The sequence below is a fragment of the Ambystoma mexicanum genome, chromosome 7p (genome assembly GCF_040938575.1).
Source record: "Ambystoma mexicanum isolate Mex_15411 chromosome 7p, UKY_AmexF1_1, whole genome shotgun sequence".
Lineage (NCBI taxonomy): Eukaryota > Metazoa > Chordata > Amphibia > Caudata > Ambystomatidae > Ambystoma > Ambystoma mexicanum.
Window position 1 is genome coordinate 559,409,213 of NC_090939.1, and position 20,724 is coordinate 559,429,936.

Sequence of the window (20,724 nt, forward strand, 5' to 3'; positions counted from 1 at the left end):
CCAACCAAGTATTGCATCCACCCACATAGAAAAGGCAATTACATGATACAACCCCAATGGCAAGTATGTAAATGAACACATGTCCATCAGACACACACAATGGTTGCAAGTGAAGGAGAAAACCCATATCATGACATGCATGAAACCAATGAGATAATACCACACATCGAAGTATGAAAAGAAAATGTATTAAAAGCAACATGAATGGAATTTAAATCAAACAAACAACAATGGGAATAAAAAAAGAAAAGCTGCATGTCTGTAAAATAATGAAAAACAAGAAATCATAATTCAAAGGAAAGGTGTCCAAAGTCACAGTCCAACAAAGCAAATCCAACGGAAAAACGAAAGTGAAAACCATTGCTCCATGGGGAAATCCAAAAAAAAGAGATAAATCCAATAGTGAACTATATACAGATGAACAATCCAGGGTCCATGATCCCAACTGAAGAAATGAAACCTATCAAAAATACTACCTAATGAAAAACTATATACAGAAAAGTGGTGCATTGTCCAAGCGCAACCAAAATAAAGAAAAAAAACAAAGGAAACCTAACACTAACTATTTACAAGGGCAGCGGGCTAGTCCGACGGCTCACTTTTGGATGTCCCGGGCCAGGGCATCATCGAACTCCTGCTCAATGTCCCGGAGGCGGTCCTCTTCCATGGCCCCGAGGGTTCGCAGGGACGACGACATGTTCTCCTCCAACTCCCTGCGAATTGCCTCGAGGCACTCGGCCTGCCTCAGTGCCCTCCGCATGGAGTTCTCCGCCCTGACCATCGTAAGCCGTGCCTCTTCTGCCCGCTGCCTCTCCGCATCTATGGCATGGCCTAACCGCTTCACATGGAAGACAATTGCCGTCCTGGGTCCTCCTGCCCTCTGGCCGATGCCTGCCCCTCCGATGACGAAGGCCCCGAGCCATCATGGCTCCCACCTTTTTTCTGCTGCTGCTGTGCCTCTGCCCGTGCCCTGGCTCTTGCTGCCTGCACATCCTCCTCCGGCTGTGGTGCAGTTGTTGAGGTGGCCACCCCTGCTGGACGTCCGACTCCCGACTGTGACAGGGATGTGTCCTCCACCAGCCTGTCTGCAGGGTCAGAGGCAGCTCCACAGGGCACCCAGGTGACACATGGGTGGGAAGATGGCACGGAGTACGACTGGCGCATAGGGGGTTCAGTTGAGGAGGGGGTCGGAACAAGGCCCAGCAAACGGAGGAATCCGGCCCTGGTGACCTGTCCCAGTAGGTCGACGTGGTCAACGAGCCATTCGAGATGACATGCAGCCTCCCCATGAAAAGACTGCATTTCGCCTCGCATGGCCCGTTGACGCAATGCCACACCACCCAGGACAGACTCAACCCGGTCCCGGATAGCCACGTCCGCAGGCAGAGGAAGGCCAGTTGTCGTAAGCTCATCCCCTGCCTGAAAACGGGTCTGGACATAGGTATCCCTGCTGGTGCAAGATGATGCAGTCACAGGATCGGCAGGCAGCCCAGGATTACACACAGGCACCTCCGCGGGGGCCTGTGCTGCCTCCTGTCCCTGCCCCTGCACTGCACCACTAGCACCAATTGAATCCCCACCTTTAGACCCCGCCTCCTCCTCCACCAAATCCCCCACCAACCTGGATGACTCTGTGCCATCTTCCTCCGTCGGGCCCTGTGGGGTCTCAGCTGCCCCTTCTGCTGCCGAGGAGTCCAACTCCGACCTCCGCCTCTTGGACCTCCCCTCGGAAGCTGCGACCTGGGACACGGCACCAGACTCCTCACTCCCCGACGAGATGACAACCTGAGAGGGGAGCCGGGACTTCAGACATGGCATCACAATCCCCAACACACATGTAATTTCCAATCACACTGATGAGCTATTCTACAACCATATCACAACAGCCAGCACCATCCATACAACAGCATGAGCAGGCAAAGGTGAGCCAGACATCACGTGAGACACAGGGAGTGCACTAGAAATGCACACATGCCACCACACTTACATGCATGTGTACACCTCCACCAAGTTTCGCAGTGATGAGATCGGCATCCATGTCACATCTGGCAATCAGTCTTCTACATATCAGTCTCACATGCATCCATGTTGCATGACAGTTGCACACTTGTCAGATACACATACATGCACATGTACACAGTGCAGATACATGCAGCTGGAACCAACATCCATGTGTGACACCACAACCTTGACAACTGACATACACAGTCATTCAAACATGTGTGCTCACACATCTGCATTTGGCCTGCATGCTTACCCACAAATACACCATCCATGTGTCTCACACATGATAGGACTCGCATGTGTCAGCCTCGTGGTCCTGTACATACACATCCATACATGGCCCTACAAAACCACATGTGCAACCTGCACACTACTGGCACATCACCACACGCACAGCTTCCAATCAGTATGCATGTACACTTACCGCTCGACTCCAGACGGGTCTGCCTCTCAAGGACCTGGACGTGGAGCGCTGGGCATACGCATTCCAGGACCCTCATTTGGACTTCTGACAGGTGGCCCCCGCGCCCCTTAGCATCCGCTGCCTTCAAGAGGCGCCGGGCCGTGTTGAGGGTCCTGGACCTGAAGTCCTCCCAGCGCTTCTTGACATGATGGAATTTGCGGACTGCCTCCCCCTCCACGTTGATGGCAGTCACGATGTCCGTCCAGATCCTGGTCCATCCTTCCTTGTCGGCGCGTGACGAAGAGGGCATCATAATGCCCCAAGACTTGCTCCACCAGGACACCAACTTCGGTGGCAGTGAAGCTGTTGGCCTTCTGCCTCTCTGGCTGGGGTTTGCCAGTGCCGCCAGATGGTGTAGTGCTGAACATGGCAACCCCAGAGGCAGGAGTGGGTGCGAAACTGGGTCCTGGAGCTGGGCTGTGGAGCGATGGAATCCCAGTCGGGAGTCTTCAGTTCCAGCAGTGGTGGTCACAGCAACAGCACCCCTGGCTGACGTGCAGGCAGCAAATGGCAGGGCACGTGGGCAGCAGGCAATCAGACAGCAGCAGATGGCAGGTGGGAGCATGATCGGGGCTCTGGGGGGCAGTAATTCGGCCTTCTGGGCAGGAGCATGGTCTTCCGTGTGTGAACACGTGGCCAGCTTGATACGGAGTGATTTGGCACGTGAAAATCTTGCACGTCAGCGTGTAATTCGAGGAAAGGCCTTTAGAGCGTAACCGCGTCAGCGCATGTACGCGATTTCATTGGACCAAAGGCCCTTAGTGTGTAAGCGCGTATGTGACGTGATGCGTGCGGGTGTTTCCCTCATAGCACGTGATGACAGAGCACACTTGGAAAAGCTGCACGTCCGAGTGTCAGCGTGTGTAATTGGAGGAAAGGGCGCGTACACGCTCAAGTGACATGTACGTGTGGGCCAGTTTAAAAGGTATGTGTAGGAGGCCATTTCCTTGTATGTGCTTTTTGTGCAGAGCAAGTGGGTGGATTCTTGTCGGTTCACATGCGCTTACTTCACAGCATTTCAAGTTCGTACTCCCTGTTACCTCTGACAGATTTCATTTTTGTACTTTTTTTGGGCCTGTTTCCTTAAACAGTGTTCACTTCACCTTTTGTCCTGTCTCCTCAGACAGCGTACAATTCTTCTTTTGGCAGGGGGGTTGCCAACGCGCACACAAGTGTATTTTTCACGTTCTTTTTCCAGGCAGACGGTGAGTTCCGCATGTACTTAGCAACTGTGCTTGCCCCGTGCGTCGCGTACCCCTTCAGAGGTCATTGTAGGCTGCGTGTATCACGCGTACGCTTATTTTTGTGTTTCTGGGTGCCACAACGTAGTGCGGGTTCATTTTTCCATGCATGTGGTCTATGAGGGGTTGCGTGCATGTTTATTTTTGTTTTTGGGCTGCCTGTGCTTTGCGCCACCCTTCATCTTCCCCCAGGGGTCACAGACAGCCTTGTTAGAGCACTAGGGTACGACTTCCATCTAGTACCCTACCCCTTTGACCCCCAATTGCCCAGGACAATAGTTTACTGACCCTCCATACGCACAACAACATCAGTGCCATGATTGGGAGGCGACCAAGCGGTAAGGGAGGCAAAGGTGGCCGACCATCAAAAGGTGGACATGGTGGGCTCGGTAGGGGACGTGGCCAGGATTTGCAGGGTGCCCCTATACTCCCATGTGTGGAGGACCAATCAGGGACACCCAGGCCCCCCCCCATGGTTAAGGGAAACGTGGCTGAGACCATCCCAGCTCAGCCCCTGTTGGACCAGCCCATTGTGGCACCTGACCTGGCACAGGATGACTCCCTGGCTGACTTCCAGGTCAGCAAGTCTAGGCCACGTGTGGCGGTGCAAGTTGTCACCAAGGCACGTGGATGTGGGGCAACTATGTCATCTGCTGCCCCAAGTATGCAAGGTGGTGAGGCTGCAGGGGCAGCTGCAGCTCCATCCGCCCCAGCTCGGACTCTCCCAGCCAGGACAGTGTCTGTCCTGGTCCATCATACTGATGTTCTCCCTGCCAACATCACACTTCAGACAATGCCTGCACCAATTCCTATGGTCAGTGTGCATTCGCACACTCCTACTACCCAGTCCACCAGTGATTCTGCCCCAACTGACCAGAGCGGCGTTAGCCACTCTGGCTCTGCTCCACCTTCTAAAAAGAGGAAGAAGGGTGCTCTGGCACAACAGGCTGAGACCCCAGGCACGGCTACACACTCCAGTACCTCAAGGAAGCCTTGATTCAATGATTCGGAACTTAATGCACTTGTGAGCTATGTGTTGCAACATAGCCACGAAATGGTGGTGACTGCAGGGTCCAAGACCATACCTGGTCAACGTAAGGCACACTGGCAGACCATCGCCAACCACATAAGTGCCCTTGGATTTGTGAGGCGCTCAGCTGATGATTGCTACAAGCGGTGGAATGACCTGAAACGCAGAGCAAAGGACAAGCTGGCCTCAAGTCATGCCACTACTCTGGTGACTGGCGGTGGGTCTCCACAAGAGGACAACTAACTCACTGAACATGAGTCTGTTGCTGGGACCTTCGTCAAAGAGGAACAGATCCGAGGTGTGGGAGAACTACCCGATTATGACACATTGTCCGGTGAGAGCCCATGCATGTGTGTGTAATGCATGTGTATGTTGTTTGGGTGACGGGTTCTGATTGAGTGGCAGGTGAGGGTGTGTGTGACTGAGTAGTATGGGTCACCCATGTGCTTCATCCAAAACATTCTGCGGCCTTGAATTTGGGTGTGACACTATCCCTTCTGGCCACAGTAGTAATTTAGCGCAACATTACGGCAGTTGCCCTTGAGGTGGCATCATGCAACCACATTGTTTGCATTTTTCATTGTGCTTTTAGGCTGATTGATTCAATTATTCCACTTTTGCAACACATTCCTTAGCCCTATTGTGACATATGTGACATGCTTCTGTCATTGAAGAACCCCACATTGGCCCACATGTGTCACCTTGGTAGTTGAATGATTTGACCATTCAGGCTGAATGAGTATTGTCCTGATCACATGATGTTTTTGGGCCTGTTTGAATGTGGAACATGCTAGTTGTTTCCTGTCATGTTGAAGTGCAAAACCATTGATGTGTACATGGCCCTGCAATCACTGTATTTTTGTACACTGGATGTGTTGCAGTGTGTGGCACATGGTGTATCTTTTCACACTATGTGGCATTTTTCATTTCTTCATGTCCATCTCACATGGATGGGTGACAGTACTCATTCACTGACATATGGATGTACTTGTGGAATGTACCATGGCTATGGTACATGCCATCTGTGTGATGGCATGTGTCATTTATCTGTATAGGACATGGCACTCACAGGCCAATGTGTGATGGCAGTGCTACCCAGCATGCAGCAAATGTGTTGCTCTTTCATCTTGGTGTCATCAGTGTCAGACTTTTGCCTCCCCTTCCAACTCTGTGACAGTGCATGCATGGGAGGGTTATAGTCATGTGGGACATGTGTAAATCATTTACTGGTTCTGTAGCTTGTCAGGCCTATTTGTGTGCTATGGTGCTAATGCCTGTTTCCATTTTTTGTCTGTCATGTTTTTGCAGGGGATGACGCACTTGATGCTGGTGAGGTTGAGGAGATGGTGCAGATCCAGGAGGAACCTGAGGCACAACCGGCCACCAGTGGGGGACGTGGTGTGGTGGTGGGTGAGAACCCACTCTTGCTGCAGACGATTCTGTCAAGCTGTGTCTCTGGGTGCACCTCCCCAGACCTCTATTCAGGTGTTGATTCGGATGATGAGACTTATGTGGCGTCGCAGGTAAGTGTTTCTGGAAGGGGTTCTGTTCTGTCCAACCCACCTGCACCAGGGGTAGAACCCTCTATGGGGATGTCAGTGTTGGTTAGTCAGCTTTTGGCAGTTACGGGTGCAGGGTCACACTCCACAACCTCTGATCCTGTTCCTGTGCCAGCAGATCAGAGGGGGAATGCAGTCCTGCAGCCTCAAGCAGTGCCAGCACAGCAAGGCGCAGATCGCCTTGCCCCAAACAGGTGTGGTGCCCGCCGACGCGGTGGTCGTACGCCACCAGGCAATACCGCATGGGAACAATCCATTTACGGTATGGCAACCCAACAGGCAGCATCAGTTGAGATGATGGCTCAAGCAATGGAGTGGATGGCCACTTCCATTGTCCCCCCTGAAAGGCAGATGGAGCTACTATAGCAGGTAGCAGACTCCATTTGCCAATCACACAGGGAGGACATGTTGGCGTCCAACAGGGACAGATGGGTGGCACTGGAGACTCTACGCCAATCGATATCAATAGAGTCCCAGGGCCAAAGGGAAGCCCTGAGGGTAGAACTCCATCACCTCAGGGAGACTCTTGTTGACCTTGAGACTTCCACTAACTTGAGGACAGAATAGCAGCTGGAGCGGCTCACACGTTCGCTCTCAGCTGTGATGCAGGCAACTCGGGAGGAGATCCGGACATCACGTCAGGTGCTGCATGGGGATCTTCGCACTATAATCCTCCAGAACGAGACCTTCCACACCCGCATGCTTGCTGCCATGGGGGACCATACCAAGGCTTTGCGTGGGCTGCCTCCCATAGCACCACCACCTCCTGTGGCAGCAGCAGAGGGTAATGAGAGTGACAGCAGCAGTTCTCCCACATTGGCATAGCTGTGCAGGCCATGAGCCCATGGAGGTGTTTATTTTTTTCCCAACATCCACAAAGGCCGCTGTTGGTGCGCACCCTGTCCTCGGACCTCCTGGGTGCCCCCCCCCCGCAGCCCCCACATGGCCATTTTTGCTTTTTGAGTTTTGCTTTTTGATTATTTTTTAACAGTGTGTTGCCTTGTGTGGCTCCCGTGGGCATCCACTGTATTCCGGATGGGCACATTCAGGCTTGTCCTGAGTTTGGGTTCGATGATTGGGTTCGTGAGACACACACCCCTCCTGCTTCCCGTTTCCATGGGCTTGAAAAGGGTGTGACCAAGTGACAGTGATATACACAGTGATGGTGGGCTCCAATGAGCTGTGTGGGCAGTCTGTAGTCAATACTGTGTAGACATTCATTGTGTAGATTGTTATTGTATTGTACGCTGCATGTTGGAATTATGTATGCTTCTGCTTCCATGTCTCCCTTTGAATTTGCAGGTTCATTCCTCATGTCTTCACAAGGCTGTAGAGGGAGTTCATGTTGTATGCAGTACACAGACAAGTTTTGAAGCCTACAAGCCTACAGTTGGAAGGGGGCAATGTGGTGGCATATTCAGGTTGTAAGACTACGACTACTTTAACTTAGTACTGTCATGTTTTAGTTATGTTTGAGCTTGTGTAGCTGCATTGTATTGTTGGTAAGTATTTGGTCATGTGTGTTGTTAGTTCAACATTACTGGGAGCATATTGTGTGTGGCCAGTTTCCATTAGGGACACTGTACTTTGTGACACTTGTGTCAGGTTTTCGGGATTGCTTTGTTTGCTCTCACAAAGCATGACATGCCATGGTGTGTTGGGTGGTGGTGCTGGAAAGGGGTTGGGTGACATAGCACTGTTCTCATGTTGTATTTTGCAAGGGGGTAATGCATTTAGCAGCATATGCGTCTTTTGATGACACAGCATTGGTGGTGTTTCTGTAGGTGGGATGCACACATTGTGACACTTCCAGGTGACCAATCTCAGGCTGGTATGGTTGTGACAGTTCACTGTCCCTTGTGTCATCATCGATTGTCAGCTGGTATGTGGCAGGGCTGTGTGCACTCCACAGGGGTGTGATTCTAAGTGAAGTAATTAGCCACCAGCTGCGATCGGGCTGCCTCACCCGTGCCCTTTCCCCTCCCATGCGCAGCGGGCGTGCATGTGGTTGGGGATGTGCAGGCACCACCATGTCCACCGGCAGGCCCCGGTGTGTTGCAACGTTGTGCAGGACACATGCTGCCACTATGATCCTGCACACTACTGGGGGAGCGTATAACAGCTGCCCGCCAGAACGGTCAAGGGAGCGAAAGTGTGACTTGAGCACTTCGAATGTGCGCTCCACTATTCCCCGGTTTGCAATATGGGCTGTGTTGTACCTTACCTCGGGTGGCGTGGTGGGGTTCCGAATTGGCGTCATCATGTGGGTGCTCAGAGGGTAGGCACTGTCCCCTGGGGAGGTGGTGATGGGTATCATTAGTAGGGTTGTGACATTACTCAGTATCTGGCACACATGCATGTGCTGTGGCATTTATACTCACCGAGCAGTCATGTATCGCCATGCCGCCCAGCTTCTAGGTCCCGGTTTCGGGTTGACATTCTGTAAATGAAACTGTCGTGGGTGGACCATGGATAGTTGGCATATACTGAGGTGATGATTCCCTTGGCATCACATACTACCTGGACGTTGATGGAATGCCAGTGCTTGCGGTTTCTATAGATGTGCTCTGATGCCCTGGGATGATGTAGAGCCACATGGGTGCAATCAATGGCACCTAGGACTTTGGGGAATTGTGCCACCCCTTAGAAATCCTGGACAGCAGCCTGCCTTTCTGCAGGTGTTCTGGGCAGGTATATGTGCCTGCGGACTGATGGGCATGCAGTCATGATGGCCAAGACCTGGTGTAGGCAGTGTGACTGCGTGGCCTGTGACACCCCCTCCACTATGGCGCTTGTCTGCTGAAATGATCCGGTGGCCAAAAAGTGCAGTACATTGAGGACCTTCTGCAGGGGGCTGAGTGCTTGGGAGCAGAGGGTGGGTGATGTGAGGTCATCCTCCCACTCACTGACCAGGTCGAGTATTATGTGAGGTGGAAACCTTTACCTCCCATACACCTGGTCATCAGGCATGCCAAAAAGGCTGGTTCTGGGTGTGAAAATTCTGGGCCTGACTATCCTCCTCCTCCTCCTGCGGTATCCCACGACCACTGCTGCTAGGAACGGTATGTTCATCCTGGCGTCTGAACTTGCTTGTTGTTTGCACGCACTTTTATGCTGTGCGGGTCCACATATGCCTGCTTCCTGCTGGCATACGTGTTTCCGGATTAGCGCGTCTTTTTTGGCGTGTGCGTGTGGGTGTTCCGCGCATTTGCCTCCTGTACTTCCCTGCCCACCCCAGTAATACACGTACCCCACTCGCCCAGGTCCAATCGCATGTAAAACTTCCCACAAGCCCCTGAAGTACACGTACCCCGCTCACCCAGGCATAATCGCATGTAAAACTTCTTGCGAGCCCCTGAAGTACACGTACCCCACTCACCCAGGCACAATCACGTGTAAAACTTCCCGTGAGCCCCTGCAGTACACGTACCCCGCTCACTCAGGCACAATCGCGTGTAAAACTTCCCATGAGCCCCCGAAGTACACGTACCCGGCTCGCCCAGGCACAATCGTGTGCGAAACTTCCAGCGCACCCCCGAAATACACGCTATCTTTGACACAGCGGGTGTCTGTGTTTGTCGCATACCACTTTGCACGTAATTTGTCCTAGAGGGCCACAGTATGGGACATTCATCAGAGCTGTATATACAGGCTTTTTGTTAGCGCAGGGACGCTACCGCCTGCCTTCGTGTGACAGACATGTGTTGATGTACATAATTGACTTTTGGTTTGTGTCATGAGGTTGCCATTTCACTGCTGGGGGGTGTGGGTGCAAGGGGACATGAGTGGGGGCCTATTGGCAGGTGCCCTGCACTGCTGGGGGTTGGGGTGCAAGGGGACATGAGTGGGGGCCTGCTGGCAGGTGCCCTGCACTGCTGGGGGTGTGGATGCAAGGGGACATGAGTGGGGGCCTGCTGGCAGGTGCCCTGCACTGCTGGGGGGTGGGTGTGCAAGGGGACATGAATGGGGGCCTGCTGGCAGGTGCCCCTCAGTGCTGGGGGGTGGGTGTGCAAGGGGACATGAGTGGGGGCCTGCTGTCAGGTGCCCCTCAGTGCTGGGGGTGGGGGGTGCAAGGGGACATGAGTGGGACATGAGTGGGGGCCTGCTGGCAGGTGCCCTGCACTGCTGGGGGGTGGGGGTTCAAGGGGACATGAGTGGGACATGAGTGGGGGCCTGCTGGCAGGTGCCCCTCAGTGCTGGGGGATGGGGGTGCAAGGGGACATGGGTGGGACATGAGTGGGGGCCTGCTGGCAGGAGCCCTGCACTGCTTGGGGGTGGGGGTGAAAGGGGACATGAGTGGGGGCCTGCTGGCAGGTGCCCTGCACTGCTCGGGGGTGGGGGTGCAAGGGGACATGAGTGGGGCCCTGCTGGCAGGTGCCCTGCACTGCTGGGGGGAATGGGGGCGCAAGGGGACATGAGTGGGGGACTGCTGGCAGGTGTCTTGCACTTCTGGGGGGTGGGGTTGCAATGGAACATGAGTGGGGGCCTGCTGGCAGGTGCCCCTCAGTGCTGGGGGGTGGGTGTGTAAGGGGACATGAGTGGGGGACTGCTGGCAGGTGCCCCTCAGTGCTGGGGGGGTGCGAGGGGACATAAGTGGGACATGAGTGGGGGCCTGCTGGCAGTTGCCCTGCACTGCTGGGTGGTGGGGGTGCAAGGGAACATGAGTGGGGGCCTGTTGGCAGGTGCCCCTCAGTGCTGGGGGGTGGGGGTGCAAGGGGACATGAGTGGGGGCCTGCTTGCAGGTGCCCCTCAGTGCTGGGGGGTGGGGGTGCAAGGGGACATGAGTGGGGGCCTGCTGGCAGGTGCCCCTCAGTGCTGGGGGGTGGGGGTGCAAGGGGACATGAGTGGGGGCCTGCTGGCAGGTGCCCCTCAGTGCTGGGGGGTGGGGTGCAAGGGGACATGAGTGGGGGCCTGCTGGCAGGTACCCTGTACTGCTGGGGGATGGGGGTGCAAGGGGAAATGAGTGGGGGCCTGCTGGCAGGTGCCCCTCATTGCTGGGGGGTGGGCTGCAAGGGGACATGAGTGGGGGCCTGCTGGCAGGTGCCCCTCAGTGCTGGGGGTGGGGGTGCAAGGGGGCATGAGTGGGACATGAGTGGGGGCCTGCTGGCAGGTGCCCTGCACTGATGGGAAGTGGGGGTGCAGAGGGACATGAGTGGGGGCCTGTTGGCAGGTGCCCCTCAGTGCTGGGGGGTGGGTGTGCAAGGGGACATGAGTGGGGGCCTGCTGGCAGGTGCCCCTCAGTGCTGGGGGGTAGGGGTGCAAGGGGACATGAGTGGGGGCCTGCTGGCAGGTGCCCCTCCGTGCTGTGGGGTGGGTGTGCAAGGGGACATGAGTGGGGGCCTGCTGGCAGGTGCCCTTCAGTGCTGGGGGGTGAGGGTGCAAGGGGACATGAATGGGGGCCTCCTGGCAGGTGCCCCTCAGTGCTGGGGGGTGGGGGCGCAAGGGGACATGAGTGGGGGCCTGCTGGCAGGTGCCCTTCAGTGCTGGGTGGTGGGGGTGCAAGGAGACATGAGTGGGGGCCTGTTGGCAGGTGCCCCTGAGTGCTGGGAGGTGGGGGTGCAAGGGGACATGAGTGGGGGCCTGCTGACAGGTGCCCCTCACTGCTGGGGGGTGGGTGTGCAAGGGGACATGAGTGGGGGCCTGCTGGCCGGTGCCCCTCAGTGCTGGAGGGTGGGGGTGCAAGTGGACATGAGTGGGGGTCTGCTGGCAGGTGCTCCTCAGTGCTGGGGGGTGGGGGTGCAAGGAGACATGAGTGGGGGCCTGCTGGCAGGTGCCCCTCAGTGCTGGGGGGTGGGGGTGCAAGGGGACATGAGTGGGGGCCTGCTGGCAGTTGCCCTGCACTAGTGGGGGGTGGGGGAGCAAGGGGACATGAGTGGGACATGAGTGGGGGCCTGCTGGCAGGTGACCCTCAGTGCTGGGGGGTGGGGGTGCAAGGGGACATGAGTGGGGGCCTGCTGGCAGGTGCCCCTCAGTGCTGGGGGGTGGGGTGCAAGGGGACATGAGTGGGGGCCTGCTGGCAGGTACCCTGTACTGCTGGGGGATGGGGGTGCAAGGGGAAATGAGTGGGGGCCTGCTGGCAGGTGCCCTCCACTGCTGGGGAGTGGGGGTGCAAGGGGACATGAGTGGAGGCCTGCTGGCAGGTGCCCTGCACTGCTGGGGGTGGGTGTGTAAGGGGACATGAGTGGGGGCCTGCTGGCAGGTGCCCCTGCACTGCTGGGGGGTGGGCTGCAAGGGGACATGAGTGGGGGCCTGCTGGCAGGTGCCCCTCAGTGCTGGGGGTGGGGGTGCAAGGGGACATGAGTGGGACATGAGTGGGGGCCTGCTGGCAGGTGCCCTGCACTGATGGGAAGTGGGGGTGCAGAGGGACATGAGTGGGGGCCTGTTGGCAGGTGCCCCTCAGTGCTGGGGGGTGGGTGTGCAAGGGGACATGAGTGGGGGCCTGCTGGCAGGTGCCCCTCAGTGCTGGGGGGTGGGGGTGCAAGGGGACATGAGTGGGGGCCTGCTGGCAGGTGCCCCTCAGTGCTGGGGGGTGGGGGTGCAAGGGGACATGAGTGGGGGCCTGCTGGCAGGTGCCCCTCAGTGCTGGGGGGTGGGGTGCAAGGGGACATGAGTGGGGGCCTGCTGGCAGGTACCCTGTACTGCTGGGGGATGGGGGTGCAAGGGAAAATGAGTGGGGGCCTGCTGGCAGGTGCCCTCCACTGCTGGGGAGTGGGGGTGCAAGGGGACATGAGTGGAGGCCTGCTGGCAGGTGCCCTGCACTGCTGGGGGTGGGTGTGTAAGGGGACATGAGTGGGGGCCTGCTGGCAGGTGCCCCTCATTGCTGGGGGGTGGGCTGCAAGGGGACATGAGTGGGGGCCTGCTGGCAGGTGCCCCTCAGTGCTGGGGGTGGGGGTGCAAGGGGACATGAGTGGGACATGAGTGGGGGCCTGCTGGCAGGTGTCCTGCACTGATGGGAAGTGGGGGTGCAGAGGGACATGAGTGGGGGCCTGTTGGCAGGTGCCCCTCAGTGCTGGGGGTGGGTGTGCAAGGGGACATGAGTGGGGGCCTGCTGGCAGGTGCCCCTCAGTGCTGGGGGGTAGGGGTGCAAGGGGACATGAGTGGGGGCCTGCTGGCAGGTGCCCCTCCGTGCTGTGGGGTGGGTGTGCAAGGGGACATGAGTGGGGGCCTGCTGGCAGGTGCCCTTCAGTGCTGGGGGGTGAGGGTGCAAGGGGACATGAATGGGGGCCTCCTGGCAGGTGCCCCTCAGTGCTGGGGGGTGGGAGCGCAAGGGGACATGAGTGGGGGCCTGCTGGCAGGTGCCCTTCAGTGCTGGGTGGTGGGGGTGCAAGGAGACATGAGTGGGGGCCTGTTGGCAGGTGCCCCTGAGTGCTGGGAGGTGGGGGTGCAAGGGGACATGAGTGGGGGCCTGCTGACAGGTGCCCCTCAGTGCTGGGGGGTGGGTGTGCAAGGGGACATGAGTGGGGGCCTGCTGGCCGGTGCCCCTCAGTGCTGGAGGGTGGGGGTGCAAGTGGACATGAGTGGGGGTCTGCTGGCAGGTGCTCCTCAGTGCTGGGGGGTGGGGGTGCAAGGAGACATGAGTGGGGGCCTGCTGGCAGGTGCCCCTCTGTGCTGGGGGGTGGGGGTGCAAGGGGACATGAGTGGGGGCCTGCTGGCAGTTGCCCTGCACTAGTGGGGGGTGGGGGAGCAAGGGGACATGAGTGGGACATGAGTGGGGGCCTGCTGGCAGGTGACCCTCAGTGCTGGGGGGTGGGGGTGCAAGGGGACATGAGTGAGGGCCTGCTGGCAGGTGCCCCTCAGTGCTGGGGGGCTGGGGTGCAAGGGGACTTGAGTGGGGGCTTGCTGGCAGGTGCCCTGCACTGCTGGGGGTGGGGGTGCAAGGGGACATGAGTGGGGGCCTGCAGACAGGTGCCCTGCACTGCTGGGGGGTGGGTGTGCAAGGGGACATGAGGGGGGGCCTGCTGGCAGGTGCCCCTCAGTGCTGGGGCATGGATGTGCAAGGGGACATAAGTGGGGCCCTGCTGGCAGGTGCCCCTCAGTGCTGGGGGTGGGGGTGCAAGTGGACATGAGTGGGCCATGAGTGGGGGCCTGTTGGCAGGTGCCCTGCACTGCTGGGGGGTGGGGGTGCAAGGGGACATGAGTGGGACATGAGTGGGGGCCTGCTGGCAGCCTGCACTGCTGGGGGGTAGTGGTGGAGATGGGTCATGCGTTGGTGATCAGTAGTGCAAGGTGACCTGTGACTTGGCTGGGGGGCATGCCCATGGTGGATGGGCTGTCTGCAGGACATGACCAGGGGTGCAGGGTACATGAGTGGGACATGAGTGGGGGCCTGCTGGCAGGTGCCCTGCACTGATGGGAAGTGGGGGTGCAAAGGGACATGAGTGGGGGCCTGTTGGCAGGTGCCCCTCAGTGCTGGTGGGTGGGTGTGCAAGGGGACATGAGTGGGGGCCTACTGGCAGGTGCCCCTCAGTGCTGGGGCTAGGGGTGCAAGGGGACATGAGTGGGGGCCTGCCGGCAGGTGCCCCTCCGTGCTGTGGGGTGTGTAGGGTATTTTGTGGAGATTTGGGGCCTGACGGTATTTTATTACCGCCGAAAAATAACTTAGCAATAATCACTCTTTGTATTCAGATTTGGCCATGTGCAACAATAATACAATGGACATGCATTATTTCAGCACCCAGACCTGCATATTTGGTATACGTGGTTGGTGGTATTTTGGTGAGCATAATTCCCTTGTTTTATTTGTGGCCCCAATGTCCAGAATCCCTTATCTTTGCTTAGATTTTTCGTGTGATCACTAGAGAGACCTCAGACCTGCATTCTAGGAATACCACATTTTCCAGTGATAGTGTTGGTGTGCCACCATGGGCGAACTCACTGACTTATTTACGACAGAGAGCTATATATGGTAGTCTTGTGGTAATTTCCACTACCTTATATACGGTAGGGAGCTATGTTCAGAGAGTCTCTCTTCCCGTTGGCTCATGTACCTCCAACGAGCTATGCTACAGTCACTCACAATTATTCATACTGATTCTGACATGCACACATCTGTCTTAAAATGACCATTGCACTGTTTAAAAATCTCCCCACATCATCAGCATTGTAATGGTAAACAATAAACATCACCCGTCTGTTTTCAAATATTTTTCTGTATTATAAAAGTTGTATTTAAACACGATCTCATTCTTTACAGAAATAAAATGGTACAGTCAAAGCATTGTCTATGACACACTGCAAAGAGCGTGGCGGAGAACAGAACTCAAATTGCAACATTGGTATTTGATTAAGACACGCACAGGAATCCTACACTGACTGCATATTACCGTACACACTCAGCTCCCACACTTCTCATTACCTTATCTTTTTAGTTGTTCTCTTTGGCTGTTCTCTTTGTGAATGTGGCTCCCTTGAAGATTAACTCCAGCAAAAAGGAACGCTTGCCTTCTCAAACCGGGGTCATTGCCTGGAATTCTCAGCTTTTGCAGATAGGAATGCCTCAGCCAGTGGAAAGGTCCTTCTTTCAGCTCTCCCCAATCTCGACTGCAGCAGGACACAGGAATCTGCATTCAGTCAGGAGCCCCACAGCCAGGTCTTCTCCCCAGTAGTGCAGAAAAATGTCTCCCTGTCTTTTTTTTCCCCGTTACTGCCCACTAAAACTTTCCTCTCAGCCCTCTGTATGACGTGTCCCAATGAAATCCATCATCTCTCATCCTCCTAGTCTTCAACAATAGCTTCGCTTATACATTTGCAATTGTTGCAAATCTGACTTCCTTCTTCCTGCAGTTACTGTGCACAAAAACACGGAGAAAAAAAAAATCTGCACACACATTTAAATGGCTTTCAGAGTATGCCTAATTCTGCAGTGGAGAACACATTTTATTAGTGGGTTACGTTAAATAAGGTTTTATTAGTCAGGTTAATGGTTAATAGGTTAGCTGTTAATTTTCAAATGTGTCTCTCGCACCATAGGCATTTCAGGTGAAAAATAGTGTGCATTTTTAAATGAGCACGTGTGCTTTTAACTGTAAAAATAGATTTGCATCTTATATGTTAAAATCGTTTTTGACTGAATAGCCTGTCTTTCCTTGTTAATCTGGTAACCCATATAGCAATGCACCGCACCCTTGTGGTGGTGCTGCAAAAAAAATGTGCTACTTGTGCAGTAGTGCTGTACTCTGTGCTGTAACATGCCAAATATCCTTACATATACCCTCCTTTTGTTTTCAGAACTTGGCTATAATCCAAGCCAATTCCTAAAAACAACTTGTTCAACTTGATCCAACAAAATGAATATTCATGTGCATCAATGAAAATTTGCAATCAACATTTCATCTGAGTCCATCAGTTCATAAAATGTTCCACATTTGCCTTCTCAGTTGAAGTGGCATTACTTTATATTTAGATTTTCCAAGTCCATTAAAAACAAAGAAATAAAACAACTAACTAAAACAAATAATTAATATAACAAATTAAAACAAATAATTAAAATAATAAATACGTGGAACTCCATATGTCAGTAGTCTTGTCCGCTTCTGATATGTCCCGACCAGCGATGTTATTCGGTTCATTCGAGTACTCTTTCATCTTGGCAATCTTGAATCCACAGTAGTCATCTCTTTTGGCATTCCGGTTATTTTGTCTTCACCTCCACCTGGAGGCAGGCATCTTTTGGTCTTCATCCAGGGGACTCCAGGACTCCATCGTCTCCCGTGGCCTCTGGTCCCGGAACCTCCGATCAAATAATGTTAGTTTTCTAAATCAAAAAGAAAAGAAACAGATTAAGTACATAGCACAATACTAATTTCCACCTTTTGCCAAAAATAAAACATGCTTGGTAAAAATATTTCGTTTATATATATTTTTTTTTTTTTTTCTGAAATCAAATACAAGTTAAAAGAAAACAAGCAGATATTCAATATTTAACACACTTTCTCTCTGCACACCAACCATGAGCTTCCATTATATGTGCATTTATTTATTTATTTATTTATTTATTTATTTATTTATTTATATATTTTTACATATATTACAGTGTTTATGTGCCATCATAACAATCAACTTTTTTTTTAACTTCTTTGTCACTGCCTCCTGATTACACCCATTTATTTTCTCAAGGGACTCTATCTGTTTCTACATGCTCAAGCTGCCTGATCTCATGCCTGGGATGGCATGGTTTGATTTGATTTACATGGACAAACTGCTCTATTGCTGTTTCACCTTCATTTTTCAAAATTTTATACACTACAGGAGAGACCTTATCTATAATTCGAAATGGCCCCTGCCAGGCCGCTAGGAATTTAGAATTTTTCTGTTTACTTTTTCCAAAATGAAACTTGTACACCTGATCCCCTACACTGTATTCCTTTACTGATGTCTTTTTATCATAATATGACTTTGCACTGTCAGCAGCTCTTTCCAGATTTCTCTGCACAAAAGCAAATGCATGTTGCAAATGCCTCCTCAGTTCATCAATATATTCATGAACTGTGGATGCACTCACTAGAGTTTGCTCATGTGTTCTGTATAGTAGGTGTTGTGGTAACACCATTTTCTTACCTGTCAAGACCTCATGGGGGCTAACACCTGTTGCTTTGGCAGGAGTCGATCTGATTGCCATCAAAACCAATGGTAAACGCAAATCCCAGCTGGAACCTGCTTCTGCCACAAATTTCTTTAAAATATCCACAACAGACCTATTGCTTCTTTCAACTGTACCTGAAGACGCCGCCCGATATGCGATATGTAGTTTCCTTTTCACACCTAGTATTTGCCATACCTTACTCATTAGAGTACTTGTGAAATGACTTCCTCTGTCTGACTCAATTCTTTGTGGCAACCCAAACCTTGAGAACACATGGTTCACCAGCAATGTGGCTGCTGTTTGCGCACTACAATCTGGTGCAGGAATGCACTCAATCCACTTTGACATCAAACATACCACACTCAAAATATAACGGTGTCCCCTGCTCGACCTTTTTAAAGGACCTACATAGTCTATTTGCAAATCTGACCATGGGAGAGTTAGGCCTCTTTTCATCAATGGTGCTCTATGCATTGGTGAAGCAGGTTTAAATTGGGCTCATACTAGACATCCTCTAGTATATAATTCCACATCTTGGGACATATGTGGCCAGTAAGCATAATCGTTTAGTATTTCTAATGTTTTTTGTGAACCTCTATGGCCTGCAGTTATGGCATCATGTGCATGGTGTAGCATTAGTCCTCTGAATGAAAGGGGTACTACCCACTGTATTTGCCCTGTTATGGACTCTCTAATCATGAGTCCATCCTGTAATCTAATTCGTGTTTTGTTCTTTAATAACACCCTCAACTCTTCTTTTCCCATACAATCTTTTTCTGTTAAAGGATTTTGTTCAGGATCTATCAAATGATTATAATAGATTCCCAAAATTTCATCATTCTTTTGTGCCTCAATCAAATCTTGGTCTGGCGTGTCATGACTCCACTGCACCACCGGTTGATCTACCTCCTTTGGTGCTTTAGAACGTGTCACTGCATCAATTTGTATTTCACCCATTAAATAATCAATATGTAGCAATTCTCCCATCACAGCCCCAATCTTAGCCAGATGGTCTGCCTTATCATTTCCCTCCTTATCCTCTCCTGGTGTTTTTAAATGCCCACGAATTTTTCTCCAGTATATTGTTAAATTATTTTCTGACACCAATTTGTCTATGGCTTGTATCATTTTTCCATGTTTAAGTGGCTTTTTGTTGTATGTAACCATGCCTCTTGCTTTCCAACCAGGCAGATACTCCACAAAGCTATTCCGTGCATAGTCAGAATCAGTCACCAGGACAATTTCACTGAACTTTTTATCAACTGCAGTAGCAATTGCTTTATAAATGGCTGCCAATTCCGCCACCTGACTGCTCCTATCTCCAATCCTCATCCCTATACTGGGAACGCCTTCACATTTCAACCAGACATTTCCTATTCCTGCCACTAATTGTTTATTACTGTCATTTTCAATGTGAAAAGCACAACCATCCACATATACAGTTGGCAAATCCTTGCATGTTTTTTCATCAAAAGCTTTGTGTGATGATTGTTCAAATTCCTGCAAACCAGTTTCCACTTCCATTTCATTTGGTATTTGTTCAGCTGCACAGTCATGTAAGTCAGCTAACCCTTGAGCAATTGGGCTCTTTTTATTTTGTCCATATCTCACTTCTACGGGAAAACCTTGTAATGCCAGCGTCCATGAAGTGATTCTGGATTGCGCTAGATTGCCTGATCTAATTCTTTTACTCTCTAAAAATTGCAAAGGTTGATGATTTGTTTCAATAATCACCTTTTCTCCCTGAACAATGGGGCGGAAATGTTGTAGCGCCCACACAGTGGTTAATAGGGCCTTTTCACATTCATTAAATTTCATTTCAACTTGGGAAAATGCCTTACTTGCATATGCAATGGTTTTGTGATTCAAATCGTGTTTTTGTGATAACACTGCTGACATACAATGTTCAGAAAAACCTATTTCTATAAAGAAATCCCTGTCCTTTATGGGGTATGCTAAACATGGTGCCTTTACAAGACATTCCTTCAATCTAGCCACTGCATCAGACTGCTCTCTTTCCCCTCTCCAGGGAGTATTTAGTTTAAGCAGTTTAGTCAATGGTTGAGTGATTTCTGCATAATTTTCAATTAACTTTCTGTTATAGCCTGTCATCCCTAATAAACTTTTTACTCCTTTCACATTTTTAGGATCTTTTAATCTTTGTATGGCCTCTATTTTCTTCCTTTGTGGATTTAGCCCATGTTCGGTTACTTCATGCCCTAGAAAGTTCACTTTTTTCTTGCACCATTGTGCTTTTTGCAAAGATACTTTGGCGCCTGCTTTCTGCAATTGGCCAAGTACATGTCTTATTTCATCAAAATGGCTTTTCAGGCTTTCATTTTTTATCAGGACATCATCCACATAAACTATTGTTCCTCTTTCCGCTGCATCCGGCATGGCCTTTCTCAAAAATATGCCAAATTCACTCCCACTATTGATGTACCCGAACGGAGCTCTAAGCCAGGCATATTGAGTCCTGTCAAATGTAAAGGAAAATAAGTGTTGTATCTCCTCTGCCAATGGCACACACCAATATCCAGATGTGAGATCTAACGTGGTAAATACATTTGAACCATGTATCTGAGCTAGGCCCTGATCAATGAATGGTAGTGGCCATCTAGATACTGGTACTCTTTTATTTAACTCTCTTAAGTCTGCACACAGCCGCCATTGACCATTTGGCTTTAACACACCTAAAATAGGCGTATTGGATGTGCTATGAATGGGCCTGATTATTCCCCGTGATTCCAAATTTTTAATAATCTCTGCCAATGATTCTAAACATGCCAGCGGTAGTCTATACTGGCGTACAAACACTGGATTTCTGCTACAACCTTCTGGTAGTG